Below are 15888 nucleotides of genomic sequence, written 5' to 3' on the forward strand. Positions count from 1 at the left end.
TCCTTGTGTGTTTATTAACCATAATTTAGGAAGGTACATGTACAGAAGTGAATCGAATGCTGTGCCTATGGGGAACATTAAGACATCTTTAATCTCGTCCATATAGAGATTGTTGTTACAGCTCTAGTTTCAGGTGGTTCCCACCCTTTAAACTCTAAACAGAGTGGGCCTTTAGGGTTCCTGCAGCAGGGTGGCAAGTGCTCTCAGCATGCATTCACCTGGGGTACTTGAGCAGGGTAGCAAGGCAGTGTGCTCAGCACACAGTGCAGGGACTAGATGGGGCCTGCCGGAGATGACTGATGGAGTCCTTGTGCCTGCTTATGCATGCATAGAGGCTGCACTTTCAATTAGCTCACACAGTCTGGGGATGAATTGGGAAGTAAAATGGTAAAATTTAGCCCAAAGAGGTTTTTACAGCTTCATGATGTAGATAAAAACTAGGTGTTTATTTTCTAATTCATCACAGGTGGGAGAAAAGTATCATATGAAGAGCAAAGAAAAGGAAACCAGTGAGAGAGTCCTAGGCTTTCTCAGACTGATGGAAATAGTAAGTGTATGATGATCAGATCTGCCTGCATTTGTGCCTGTCCTTGCTGCACATTGGGAAAAGTTTTGTGTGCCTATGTGACTGTCCTTACACGGCTGCCTACCAGACTTTCTCCTACTCTGTGAGTGCCTATAATTTATATATCCTTTTTTCCATTTATACTTTTTTTGTGCTACCAATTGTAGCCCAGTATACCCATTCATAAGAATAGCTTGCTTTGCAAGAAAAGCTAAGATCAAAAGCTGCCTGTAATTTGATACTGAAATGTAATTAATTCTAACTCTTTTGATATAGCCACATAAATTTTCATTGACTTAGAATGTAAAATAAATTATACACCCATTAATAAACTCACAAGGACACTGCTGATTTAGTTCCCCTAGACTTTATGAGTTAGCTTCAGAAATATTGGATTATTGGAACTAAATAATTGAATACAGTGTCTATGGACTATTAAAACATTTGATTCAAAGTTAAGTTGAATGTGAGGGTGAGCGTGAGAGGGTAGGGATAGTTATCTAGGGATTTGGTCTCTGTTTGTAATTTAAATAAATCATTTTGACAGAAACTGACTGTAACCATGTTCAGCTGCTGACAGTGTGAAATTGAGTTGTATGGTGGACAGAAGACAAGCAGTCAAGGGGAATCCCCAAAGGTAAAATTTGTTATGTAATTGGGTCAACTCATGCATGAGAAATGCATGCTAATTGTAAACTGGTGGCAAAATTATCCTGTAGGAGGCAATTAGGTCTTATATGAATCCAAACAACTGACACGAGGCAACTTGCTTTCTTTCTGTACACAGCAAGTACAGTAGTTTTTGCAAGGGGAGAAAGATAAAAATTAGAAAGTCATACAGCGTACAAATGGATTTTCTTTGTTAATTTTCCTCCTTATATAAGAAATACAACATGCATCATTAAGTAAAAATTTACATGAAAGTGATTGATTTTAAGTAGTTCAGTACACTAATTTGTAAGGAGAATGGGATGGTATTTTGCTGTAACCCATTACAGGTTTTATTAACATGATCAATTAGTTATGAAGTTGATGGCTAAGAAATAAGCCCTTGAAGGCGTGTAGTTTTCGAGTGAGCCTCTCTGTTACTTTCACAGCCTGTGTATCACCTCCAGATCCTCTCCACTGGTAACTTTAAAGCAACCCAATGTAGCAGTGGGGCAGTAGCATGCCTTCTCGAAGCAGAGATCAAAAGTGTCAGAGAAAACTGTGGGACAATAGCACATATTTTTCTTATAATGTCTAACACGTGTTCATGAATAGTTCGTGCATTTTGTAATACTTTGACACACTGTTTAATTAGACCCTCTGAACAACCCCTCTCCTCAGGGAAAGGATTTCTATAAGGAATACTTAGACTTTCCTGAGAGAAATATATGGAAAATTACCTTTTGGCCTTTTCTTCCCCGTTCACAGCCTCCCTCGCACCTGGCTTTGCTTTATTTTTTCATGTAGGGCAGAACTTCAAAGGCTGATCTCTGCTTTTTATCCCCAATTTTTTAGCCACAGTCACTTAAAGAAACAAATATGTCTCAGACCAGTAATTGCTCGTGCATGGCAAGAGCAGGGTTCTTACTAAACAGCCTTGGCTTGAGGGACGGTTTGAGGAGAGCGGCCACCATAGAGAATTGGCACCTGTGACTTCCGCTTGGAGACAGAGATGAAGGATGCAGGGGTGATATCTTGAGGTGCTGCTGTTGTGAAAGTCTGTCCCCCCGTTTCTTTTCCTTCAGTCCCTCCATACCCAGCCTCTCTTCCTGCTTCACTTTGCGGCAGCCCCATAACTGGTCTTTTCTCATTCCAAGCCCCTCTTGCTCTTTCCATTGTATCTTTTTAAAAAATTTTTATTTTTAAATTTAAATTTAAATTAGAAACAAGATTGCTTCATATGTCAATCCCAGGTCCCTCTCCTTTCCCTCCCCTCCTCTGGTGCCCTCCTATGCACCCCCAAAAACCCCCTCATTTCCCAGGGAGGGTGAGGCCCTCCATGGGGGTGTCCACTGTCATTTCATCCAAGGCAGAACCTAGACTCTTCTCCAAGAGTCCAGGGTGAGAGTGTATCTCTCCTTGTGGGATGGGCACCCAAAGTCCATTTATATGCCAGGTATAAATACTGATCTACTATCCAAGGCCCAATAGATTGTCTAGGCCTCCTCACTGATACCCACATTCAGGGGGTCTGGATCAGTCCCATGCTGGATTCCCAGGCATCAGTCTGGGATTCAAGAGCTAACCCTTGTCAGGTCAGCTGTTTCTGGGGGTTAAACCAGCCCCAGTCTTAACCTGTTTGCTCATCAGTCCTCCCTGTCTGTCACTGGGTTCCTTGATTTCAGTTCAGTGTTCAGCTGTGGGAGTCTGCCTCTGCTTCCATCAGTCATTGGATGAAGGTTCTGTTCCCCAGACTCTCTGGCCGTGGGATTGTAGGCTGGCACTCCCCAGATCTGTGTCTAAAATCCATATATGAGAGAGTACATGCCATGTTTCTCTTTTTGTGACTGGGTTACCTCATTCAGGATGGTTTCTTCTAGTGCTATCCATTTGCCTGCAAATTTCAAAATTCCATTGTTTTTTTCTGCTGAATAGTACTCCATTGTATAAATGTACCACATTTTTTTCTATCCACTCTTCAGTTGAGGGGCATCTAGGTTGCACTGTGTCTTAAACACCATTGGCACAAGACTCTTTCCAAAGTATCTGCCTCATTAAGACCTTGCTCTGACCCAGGTAAAAAAACCCTCCTTTGGGCCTCCCCTTTGAGCAGGATGAAGCTAATCTCCTGTGCCCTTTATCAGGTGCTAATGACCTTTCACAGTTGCCAGAACTATTTCCGGCCTTATCTTCCACTGCTTGTCAACACTGTTTGTCCATTTCTTCCAGACCTGGTTTTTAATCTGTCCTGGACTTTCCTCTGAGTCATTCCTCTTGTTTAGGTCAATTTGACACCACTGGAGAATGAAGTCCTGACCTGTGCTTGCAGGTGGCCTCTCACCAGCCAGCAATCTCCCTCACCTCTGGAATAGTCACTGCGCTACGAGGAGGGAGTCTAGTCATTGTGTACAGGCAGCTCACACATTATATTCCACATATTGGTTGTAATTAGTATTTCATGTGCCTAATAGTCTTACTTCTTTAACTTCAGGAGAGCAAAGCTCATGTGCTGTTTTCATATCTCCAAGAATGCCCAGCATGGCACATTTTCTCCTTTATTCGGGACATGTCCCTGTCCCTTAGTTGAGTTTCTGGAGTAGTGTCTTGATTGTTCTTGCTCCATTTCAGGGTGTTCTCCACATGATTTCTTCAAATTGCTCCTAAAATGTGTCATGGCTTCTCTTAGAATCTAGTCATGGATCACTACCTCCTTTAGGATAAAATGTAAAATACTTTGCATGGAAAGTGAGGCTATCTCTGGTTTGGCAAGAGCTGAAACTTGGAGCTTTGGTGATCCTCTATCTCTGAGCCCTGTGGACTCATGCTTCTGATTAGAAGGCTCTTTGCCTCTCCTCCTAAGCACACTCACTCAGTGGTTCCCTTCTCATTTCTGACCTTGCTTTCTATCTTGCTGCTCTTGCTATCTGCTTCCATAGGACCACTGGCCTATTCTCCTCTTCCCCACATTGGCCTTTAGAAGGGCGTGTACTAAACTGGAGAACAAAGGAATTGACACCTGCTCCCACCATTCTGGACCAGTTTGACTTTCTATACACTTGTCAGTCTTGGCTCATAAACTCCTTCCTGGGATAAATGCTACAGTAAAGAGGGGACTAATCTGTTCTTTTGGTCTTTCATTTTAAAAATTCATTCATTCATTCATTGGCCATAATTTCTCCTCCCTCTTCTCCTTCCTGTCCTTCCCTTCACCCTCCCTTCTGTTCCCACTCTTCTATCCACCCCTCCTGTTTAAGAAAGGGCAGGCCTCCCATGACTTATCAAGTTGCAGTAAGATTAAGCATCTCCCATGTATTAATACTGGGCAAGGAGACCCAGTGTGAAAAGTAGGTTCTAAAAGTCATTATAAGAGGCAGGATACAAGATCTCCAGTGTCCAGACTAGTACTTAGTATGTATCCCATGCCCAGTAAGTGTGTATTGAATAACCAAATGAAGTAAAATAGTAATGTATTTTGAGTCTTCTTTATTGTCAAAACCCCTCTTTAGAAGGGTCTTTTAGTTTTAGAAATTACTTTGAATTTTGTCATTCTTGTTTATATTGCTTGATGATACCATTTTTTTGTGTATGTGTGTGTACTACTTAAATATGTGTTGATTTCTATGGTTTTATTGAATGAATGTAGCAATACTTCTTTAGTAAAGTATGGTCAATGGTTTCCTATGGTGTCACCAAAGAATTTAGTTATATTGAAAATGCAAGGACCACCCTTCTTCTAGAACACTGTAGCCAGAGTGTCAAAACAAACAAACAAACAAGCAAACAAACAAAAACCACTACCACAAATAAAACATACAAAACAACTTCCAAAACAAAACCCACAACAATTTAGACCTTACAAGATCTGCTTTGATTGTATACAATTTTCTCTGTGCTCTGGCAAAGCTTTCTCTGAAGCGATGGAAGGGAAGAAGGATTTATTTGGCTCAGAGAACACAACCCAGAGAAGGTGGAGGAGAGCAGCTGAGGCTATGGGGTGAAAACTTATGGGATAGTCTTCCTCAGACCTTGGCAATTCAAGAAGCAGAGAGCTCCAGTCAGATCCAGAAGCATCTATCACCTTCAAGGTCTGCCTTTATTGGCGTATGCATGCCAGCTAGGCATGTCCCCAGGTTTCTATAACCTTCCACAGCAGTACTACCAGGTGGGGACCAAGTATTCAAAAACAGGAGCCTCAAGATAGGAGAATCATTTCTCATTCACACCATAGTGAGCGGACATCACAACATACCACAGACTGGTGCTTCATACAGCACAGGTTCATTTTCTTCCTGGTCTAGAGCCTAGGCATGCTAGGTAAAGGTTGGGTGCATTTGGGCTCTGGTGAGGACCTTCTTTCTGGCTTGCAAACTGTCACTGCCTTCTCCCTTGTGTCTTTGTGTGACCTTTGCTTGTATGCAGGTGTGTGTGGGGAGCTCTGACACCTCTCTTTTTTGTCACCTTTCTTTTTACAAGGTAATTGGTCCAGTGGGGTTGAGGGCCTCCCCTTATAACCTCATTTAACTTTGGTTTAAGCTCTTTATGTTTGTTTGTTTTTGTTTTGTTTTGAAACAGGGTTTCTCTGTATAACAGCCCTATAACTCTCTCTCTGTAGGCCAGGTTGGCCTTGACCTCACAGAGATCCACCTACTTCTGCCTCCTGAGTGCTGAGATTAAAGGCTTGACCACTGCTACCCTGGCTAGTCATAAGACTTTTGAGAGCTAAAGTTCAATTTTTTTGTTGTCTTGGTCTTTGTGTTTAGTTTGGCTTAGCTTTTAGAGTCAGGGTCTCTCTTTGTTGCTCAGGCTAACCTCAAATCCCTGTTTTCTTAGGCGGTACTCTTGCTTCACCCTCCTGAGTAGGCATGGTCTATTGTACCTGGCTTCAATTTTATGTTTGAAACCTTTAAAAGAAGTGCATTGTCTCTAAAGAATAAGTTAGAAATACAAGTTGCCTTCCCAAGGGTCTTACGCGAGTATGCATGTAGGTAGAATAATGTCACATTACACCAGGTCTTGTGGATTTAGAAGAGAGAAATAGCTTCTTTTTTATGCCTTTCATTTTCACAAAAGCGGAGCACACGGAGTGGACTGTTGTGTCTTTAGCAAAGACAGAGAGCCTAGTCAATGGGTTATTAAGTATAAAAAGCACCAGAAGGTTAACATGTTAAAAGTTGGCACATACAACATATGCATGTCAGGGTGCAGGGTGAGATCCTCTTACCAAATTGTGGGTTGGGTTAAGATTGCCAGAGTAGCCATTATATTTTCAGGCAAGTCTATTTTGGGTATATAAAAATCCAAAATGAGGATTCTGAAGAGAAAAACCACTTTGAGAACTTACTTGTTAATTTAAACATTTAAAAATATTTCTTGTGTATATACAGTTAGGAGACAGAGAATATGAGACATAAAAGACCTCAGGAAGCTTGTAGTCTCTGAAAGGCTAAAAGACAATTGTCATAGCAACACTTTACACTAAATTAGACAACATGTCTACCCAGCTGTAATTGGTGCTGAGTAGAGGGAGACACCATGCTAATAAGAGAAGAATAACTATCCAGTGTTTGGGAGTAGAACTTTTAAACTTGCTATTTAAAAATGACTTAAAAAAGGATTTTACAGAGGGGTTAGGAGGCCTCAGTATCTCAGTAGGTAAGAGTACTTGCTGTGCAAACATGAGGACCTAAGTTCAAATCCTCAGAATCCTTGTAAAAGCTGGGCATGGTTGAACATGCCTGTAACTCCGGTACTGTGGGGCAGCAGAGGGAAGAGGACCTGTGGGGTCTGCTGACTGCCAGCCTAGCTCCGGTTTCAGTAAGAGACCCCGTGTTAAGGGAATGAGGTGGAGGATGATAGACCAGAAAGCTCAAAGTACTCCTTTGTCCTCTGCCTGTACATGGGTGTGCACACCTGCAAGTACATGCATACATTTCACATACACATATCACCCCCACACACACATGAATTTTAGTAAGTGGTATGCGCTGTTGTAAAGTAGAAGGTGATATTTATTTTGGTTTTGGTTTTTCATTTATTTTTCTGTATCTATTTCCCCAGTTCCCCATTTACCTGTCAGTATCGGTTTCTAAACTACTCTAAATTAAATCAAACCACCTAAAATGCTTAGCAGAAGTATAAAATAGGAAATGTAGATTTCCTCAACAAAATAGAATATTTAACCTAATCACATTATTATCCATAAGATGGCACAAATGTTTAATCATGGAAAAGTATTGATCAGTTTAGTAATTTAATGATGGCTGAAAGAATATAATAATTTATATTTGCACACATACAAATGTTCTACATATACTTTCTCTATGTTTGCTTTTGTGCTTATGAAAAAACATGAAAAGTCAAAGGCATAATTATGCCTATGTTTCCTTTGTTTCCTTTCCTCTTCCTGTCTGTGGAGTCGTGCGTTTAAGTCTTGAGTTTTCCACAACAGAACTGAGAGCATTAAGAAAACATTTTGCCCATTGAAGACGTATGTATAACGGACCCAGCTGTCTAGGTGTGGATGCTGTGTTTCTTGCGTGCCTCGAGTGTACATGCGCGTTCGAGTGGAGAGCCGGAGCAGGAGGTGTCAGTACCGGGTGTGTGTGGTTTGCTTTCTCCCTCCAGTGTTCTTGGCCCAGTCTGTGCTCTGACAGCGGACCACTAGGCTATCCCCTCGGTGCTTTGGGATCTTTTCCTGCCAAATATTGTTCTCGTGCAAGATTAAATGGCTGAATCAGTGTGGCCCGAATCTTGATCCTGCTGAGAATATTAAGGCTCCCGCAGGCTGTAATACAGATTGGCTGGCGAGAGCTCTGCTGGAGAAATAAACTGAGTTTCTCTAAATGAATCTAACGACTGCTGTGAACCTCTGTGTGTCCTGCAGCATGAGTGTACTGCTGGCAGTTAACCATTTATTGCCCTCATTTTCTCCCAAAGTTGCTCCAGTCCACCCCTGTGCATTGATTGAAAACACTTTCCTAACTATTTCACATTCATTTTCTGCCAGATAAGCCTTTTGAGACATTAAATTGTTAAGTACTCTGAAGGGTAAGTCCCTATTCACTTTCTTTCTTTAAGGAGGAAAACCATATTTTTGTGTGCTTACAGAATAAAAGGGCTGTGGTGTCACTGTGAGAGAATTCAGTGACCATGTCACCTGGTTCCTTAGAGTAGATGGATTAGCACCGCACATTCTGATCACAGGCTTTATGGCAATGGTCAGATGCATACACCACACTTGCAAGAGGCAGGACCGATGCCGAAATGATTTGAAGTGATCCAAACTTGATTCCATTCCTTTTTTCGCTTTTTTTTAGGGCTAGATTCAAACTGATAAAAATTCTGAATTCTACAGAGATGATGGCGCGTAAGCAGAGAAATAAATTTAAAAGTCATTGAGAACAATGGTGGACTCTAAAGCATGGAACACACACACTAATGTTAAAGTAGGGGTGTGTTAGGTTGTCTGTAATCTTCTGTGTAAGTTTAGGGAACTTATTTTGGGGGCCCCTTCCCCAACCTACATACAGAGCGTGTTCTCAGTCTTCCCATGGAAACACTCATCCCATCTGCTTGCCACATTGTTCCCATTTGTCTTCTGACACCCTGTGTATCTCTGTGTGTATGTGTTTTGTGTGGGGGATGGTTTAGGAAAATTTGTCTGCGACTGTGATTTGCAAATGGCTAAGCACACGGCCATCATAATAAACAACTATTAAATCCATCAGTGCTGTTTTAAATGTTTGCAGATGGTGCCACAGATTATTGTTACTGGGGCTACAATATATTTTTAATTTAACATTTCTGCATGTATGTGCATGCAAGCATTACTCATGTGGCACAGTACATGTGTAGAGGTCAGAGGACAACTTGCAGGAGATAGTTCTCTCCTACCATGTACATTCCAAGGATCAAACTCAGATTGTCAAGCTTGTGGTAAGTCTTCTTACCCACTGAACTATCTTCCCAGCCCTGCAATAATATTCTTAAAACAAATATTTATTTAGGATACGTGTGTGTGTGTGTGTGTGTGTGTGTGTGTGTGTGTGCCACAAGTATATCAAAGAGCTGATCTAGGAGAAGGCTCAGAGAGACAGAGGCAGGGACTGGAGAGGTAACTCATGGGTTAACAATAATTATTGCTTTTACAAAGGACTGAGCTTTAGTTCATAACTCCAACTTCAGGGATCCATGCCCTCATCTGGCCTTTAAAGGCATGTACACACACACACACACACACACACACACACACACACACACACACACACACAGAGAGAGAGAGACAGAGACAGAGACAGAGACAGATACAGAGAGACAGAGACAGACAGAGACAGAGACAGACACAGGGAGACAGACACAGAGAGACAGAGACAGAAACAGAGACAGAGACAGAAGCAGTGTCTGTTTGGGAGCACTCCACTGACCTCATAAAATGCACTGTCCTGCTCTTAGCCTTTCTAATTAGGTATGAGGATGTAAAAGTACCACCTAAACAGAAGACTGTGTTTTCTCACTGCTTTGAGAGCTAGCTCTGCTTCCTCCAGACTCCATCAAAGACTTGGAAATAGCACCGACATGTTCTGACCTCTAGTCTAATTTGCCATTTGCTTTGGATACATGACTTTTGAGTCTCATGGGTAGATATTATTGAAGTTTGTACCTATCACCCAGCTCAAGAAACATAAGGATTCACCACTTGACTAGCAACTAGAAACACAAGCTTCTTGTTTCTGTCCATCCATCCATCCATCCATCCATCCATCCATCCATCCATCCATCCATCTATCCATCTATCTATTTTTTATCTATCATCTATGTATGTATGTATGTATGTATGTATGTATGTATGTATCCATCTATACATCTGTCCGTCCATTTGTCCATCTGCCTGCCCGCCCGCCTGTCCATCCATCCATCCATCCATCCATCCATCCATCCATCCATCCATCTTCATTTTGAAAGAGTCTCTGTATGTAGCATGTACCAGCCTCAAACTCATAATCTTTTTGCCTTAGCTTCTGAAGTTCAGGAATTAAAGGCCTGCACCACCATCTATGACTTCACAGGTTTCGGAAAGGAGAGATTTTCCTTGTGAGATCATGGAAAGATCACATGGAAATCCAGTTATCACGTTTGGGGAAAACATGTTGAACTTTTGTACCACCAAAGCATATATAATCTACAAGGGTGTTTAACATTGCTTTCTTCTTCCTCATTTGGCTATGCAGAATTCATGCATGTGTCTGTCAATTACTATGTCTTTGGTACCTCCCTCTGAGCTTTAAGTAGAGGGGAAGGAGGATTCTTTAAGGGCTCACTGTGTACAGGACAACCTTTTATGTATGTTATTTCATTTATATCTTTGCATCAATGTCTATGCAGCATTTCTCCTCCAGGATGTTGGGAGCATTGTTGTATGTTTTATCTGGAGTCTTGTGCCATAGGGCAAATACCAAAGATAGTGTCTTTTGCTGGTGCAGAAATTAAATTATTCCTAAATGGCATTTTTGGAGGCCACATGGTGAGCATAAGACCATATTTCAAAGTTTCAAGTTTCTTAACAGTAGGTACTGACTTATAGCATGCACTCAGACTCTCCCTGTGAACTGTTCCTGAGTATGCTGGGATATAGAAGGCTTTGCATTGCCCCAGGCTTCTCCAGTTAGGTTTGTCATGTAATATGATGAAAATGTTTAATCCCACCTCTCTGTCAGGATGATTACCTTTCCCGACCCATTTTATTGCAAGATTCCTTCTCTGTGCTTAGCACCATGTGAGGGTCTGTGAGTACAATGTGGATGCACAGTTCACAGCCTAGAAAACAGAATACAGCCTGGGACAGGGGTTAGGAGACAGATGAGGCTGTAAGGATTCAGGGATGCAGAAGGCACCTACCCCTACCTGGAATGTAGTGATGGTTATAGATCACTGACAGACAAGGTTGTGAGATGAGTTCTTAAGAAGGAGTAAGCAGAAGACATGTTGGTGATGAGTGGAGGACAGCAAAGAGCAACCCACCTACAGGAAGCAGGGATGAGACTGTGGAGTTGTTTATGTGCTGCAAAGGCTAATTTTATCCTGAAGATTTGGAGGAATAGCTAAAAACAGGGGAACAATTTAGACTTCAGGATCACTATTTGTTTCAATGTTGGGAGTACATTACCTAGTACAAGTAACAGGCTGGATTTTCCTGTAATTGTCACCATTGAGTCTTGGGATTCCTTAGGTCTGAGTGTTGAGCTTGGGGTGATTATAACCTCAGTATTTGTAAGTGTATGCTTTGGAAGCTAAAAGGAAAAATACATTTTTCCACCTCTGTATGTTTAAGCCAAGAAAAAAATTAAAAAGTAACAATGTTATTGCATGGATTTAGAACTGAATGACAAATGTAGAATTAAGGTGTCTGTACGGTCTGTAGTTAGGGCAATGTGGTTACTCTCTGACTGTGACACAAGTGAGTCTCAGTCTCTGGTTGGTAGGTCTGAGAGTGTAAACCCACATAAATATGCATGCATCTAACATTGCATGCAGGGGCTGCATGCCTTCTCAACCAAACGTGGAGAGATGTCTCAGTTAACTTAAGTGTCTAAAATGTGGGATGTTCTTGTAAACCTATTATTATGCCAGCATATAGATCAAGCTAAACTTTTATTCTTATGGATGAGATTTCTGAATGCTAGATGACAAACCACAGTGTAGTTGACTTTGACACAGACATTAACTATCTCTTGCTTACAACACAGACCAGATACCATAGACAATGGCTAGCACAGGTTAGCATTGTGGACAGAGATGCTCCAAGGCATGACCCTTGTTGTTGCTGGGATGCTGGGAATATCTTTTTGGGTCAGTTTATGAAGATGCCTGTTTAAGACCATTTTACTTGGGATTCCTAAAGTCAGAATATAAATAAATAAAATTCTACTAATTGAATAGTTTCAAATAACTTTGTTTTGTGTGTACAGGGAACTGTGAACCTGATCCTAGTTAAAAACAAATGAAGTTAATTTTGCCTTGTAGCTAGATGTGGGGAAGACTCAAGAAATAACTTCCTATAATGTGGAGATTATGTGATGAATTTGCAAGGCCACTCCTACTTTGAAAATGACCTATTTTGGCCAGACACTACATCTGGATCACTAGGCTCATCTTCTCCCTCATCACAAATGGGAATGATAATATTTGTTGCTTATTTTAAGTTGGGAGGATCAATGAAAGCATGATGGAAAAGTTCCTTGTGTGACTCAGAAGAAAGAATGGAAGTGAGTCCACTCTGTGGAGAAACCAGCATGGAGGGATGATTACTAAAATGTAATTGAGACACATGAGAAGAGCAGTTTAGTCTGGTTGAAGACAGCCAGGGAAATGTGTGTGCCCTGGTGGGGGAGGGGAGAACACACACGCACGAATGTCATCAGGCTACACTTAGCTGTTCTTTTGAATTCTTCCAGGTCATAAATGGAGAGCAAAGTGGTGATAATAACTCCCAGGCCTCCCAAAATGCTATTTTTGAAATGGGGGATTAATAACATGGAAAGAAAACAAAAAAGGTTGTTTTATGAAAGGTCCAGTTTTCTTCTCAATGTTTTGTTCTTGCAAAGAATATTTGAAATGAATTATGATGCCGAAAAAGGGTCAACCTCTCCTTATTCATAAGGTGGCTGAATACTCAAGTCTATCTGACAATGTTGAGTTACAAGAAGATTTTAAAGGTTAGTACAGGGAATAATTAGAACAGGCAAAAATGAAGCCACCATGAACAGTAATCCCTAAAGAGAATTAAAACAGGAAATGTCACATTATTAATCTGGATAGAATGGGAACTTGCCAAAGGAAAGCCAGCTGGCTTTCTCCCTTTTGGAATATTTGTAGATTAGAGAAGAAACTGTCCATCAGACTGAACCTCACACTTAATTGTTGCTGTGACACAAGATCAAACACTGCCCAATGAAGTGGGAAATGACATAGGTAACCATGTGATTCTGGACATAGAAGACATGGGATGGGCCCTCATCACAAGCTGTCTGGAGCTTGGGTTCTGCCCATCCCAGATATAGTACAATGTCCACCACTTCGAGCCAAGAGCTTGGCATTAGAGTAGATTTTAGAGATTGACCAGAACTAAGTTCAGTTTTTCTTTTCTTTTTGTTCTCTGGTGGAGACCGAACTTGGGCCTTCACATATCTTAGGTAAATACTCTGTCACTTAGCTAACATTCCAAGCCTTTGAAAACTTCATTTTAAGGCAAGAACATGTCAAGCTGCTCAGGCTTGAGCTTCTGAATCACTTGCCTCACCCTCCTGTGTAGCTGGGATTGCGAGTGTGGACCACCACACAAAGTCTCCACTATCTCCATTAAGTACCTCCATCACCCTAAAACACCCAGCTTTGAACAGACATTGCCCCATCCACTTCATCATGGTGGTTTCCATATCCATAAAAGAAATGGAGATAAAATACTTACCTTGCAAGATTTTTATGACAATTAAATAGTTACTCTTTAGGATATAAGTAAAAGAGTTGGCACAGTAATGTTAGTTTTGTTACTATGTAAGAAACTAAAATTGAGGAGTTTGGCATGGGAATATTCTCAGGAGTCATTTCATTTTTGTTTGCAGAAATAGCAGCGGTATTTCTGTTTTCTGAATTTATTACCATTTGCACCCATTTATTTTATTTGGATTTCCTAGGAGCAATGTTATTTTGATTATCATGGTTCTGTATTTAATATCTTTATTAAACGACGTTGTAAAGCTTTCCTGGAGGCTGATATCCATTATAGACTTCTCACTGTGGAACGAAGTTGGTATTTTTAATGAGAATAGCAGGCGGACCTAACGCTTCTCGTAGTTTCTAGGTGAAAAATAATTCTTATTAGTTCAGTCTGGCACATGTATTATTATAAGTTTACAAATAAATAGTTTCCATTTATGATCAGAATCCTAATCTTATTTTCAGATAATGCCCTAACAGTGAGTTTTTTTGTATCCCTCTAAGCATTATAATAAATATCAGACTTATGTAAGATGTGACCAAAGAGGATGCATTTCTGTTTTCATTTTATACTTTACTCTTAAAAGGCAACTGATAACATTTTAATTCTGCTTCTATTGTATTAAAATACATAGATTCCACACTACTCTTTGCCAAAATGTTGCTCATGGTGCCTAGAATGCATGAGCTTGCTACTTTGATCCCCAGCAGTGTCCAGAAAGACGGACATACACAAAAAAAGAAATACTAGGAGACATACTAGGCTAGAGTTTGACTACCCAGCATTGTTCTAAAGGAGATGCAATGGCATTCATGTAACATAAGTATGCTTCAGTATCTACTGAGGTGGATGTCTGTGTTTTGGTGTCTATCACCTGTGTTTTCATGCTATGCTTAGCTACTTTGGTAAAGACCTGCTGACAATCATGTGCAGCATTAGGGAATGTTAGTGTTAATACTCTGGCTTATGGGTGTTGTTTGTCATGTTTAGCACATTCTTGGGCAAATTCAAATTTTCTATTGGTTCTCATCCACAAATGAATTGGTTTTTTGGTTGGTTATAGATCCCTGTGTGTTATATTTTGTATCAAACCCACACTTTATAGGAGATGATAGATGATCATGTTTGGAGACTTGCAAAACACTCCCACAGTATTGAACACAGCTGGACCATGGTTCCTTGACTTGGGGAATGTGGCTTGCTATGCTTTTAACATCAGCATTAGGCAGGGTAGTTGGTGTCTTAAATAAGTGTCTTAAAAGTTTAACAAAACTGTATGTGCACTTTGCTTCAGTGTGTACAGTCTGCAAGTCTATTTCCAGATTAATTTCCAACCAAACTCTTGTGAGGCCCTGACCAATTTTCCATGCTCCTCGATCACCTTGCCTCTCTTAAATGAGACATTTTATAATGCCGTAACTATTTGTTTATATTGTGATTTGAATCTGAAATGTTCCCCATAGTTCATGATTTGACTATGTGGTCCTGAAATGGTGATTATTTTGGGTGAGGGTCCAGAAATGTAGGAGAAGGGACTAAGCTGGAGAAAGTAGTTTTGTGAGGGCTTCTGTATCTCTCTCCTTCCTGTCTTCTATGATGTGAGCAGTTGATATCCATCCTGTTCTCCTGCCGCCATGATGTTGTATGCAAGCAGCTGGGGTTAAGCCATTATTGACTAAACCTTCAGAAACTGAGGGGTTTTCGTTTCTCCTTTAAGTTAGGTTTTTGATCACATTGTGCAAAGCTATCTAAATACAGTCTGCTAGGGAGACATTAGGTGCATTGTACACGATGTACTTTATGAACCTGGGAGGTACTCAATAAAACAGGCAGTCCTGAGGTCTAAGCACAGTAAAGGTTTACTTCTCACTCATAGGCCTACTCCATGCTGTCATTCAGAGATCTAGGCCTTTTCAGTCTAATGCCTCTGCTGGCCACTGAATGAACTGTATACAGCATGCATTCAAGATTTACAAGAGAAGAGGCCATGGACTGTAAAAGAGTGAATTCAGGTACTGACCTGGCTAGCATAATACATCATGCCCATGCACATTTTACTGATTAGAATTCAGTTATGTGGACTCACTTCCTGCAACAAACTGGCAATGTGAAGTTGCACTGTGTGTATGTGTGTGTATGTGTGTGTGTGTGCGTGTGTGCGTGTGTGTGTGTGTGTGTGTGT

At 40.9% G+C, this 15888-nt stretch overlaps 1 protein-coding gene across 3 annotated transcripts in view; it reads left to right on the plus strand.

The window, feature by feature from the left end:
* The window catches only part of Nebl (nebulette), a 356567-nt gene that overhangs the window by 194847 nt on the left and 145832 nt on the right, over positions 1–15888 (plus strand). The window contains exons 3-4 of one of the 3 annotated variants that reach the window (XM_040755446.1): positions 467–668; positions 1113–1202. The exons of the other annotated variants lie outside the window; for them this stretch is intronic. The gene's annotated coding sequence lies outside the window, so the exon portion shown is untranslated. The remainder of the gene's footprint in view (positions 1–466; positions 669–1112; positions 1203–15888) is intronic. 3 annotated transcript variants of the gene reach the window in all.

The sequence above is a fragment of the Mesocricetus auratus genome, unplaced genomic scaffold (assembly GCF_017639785.1).
Source record: "Mesocricetus auratus isolate SY011 unplaced genomic scaffold, BCM_Maur_2.0 Super-Scaffold_100013, whole genome shotgun sequence".
Taxonomy (NCBI): Eukaryota; Metazoa; Chordata; class Mammalia; order Rodentia; family Cricetidae; genus Mesocricetus; species Mesocricetus auratus.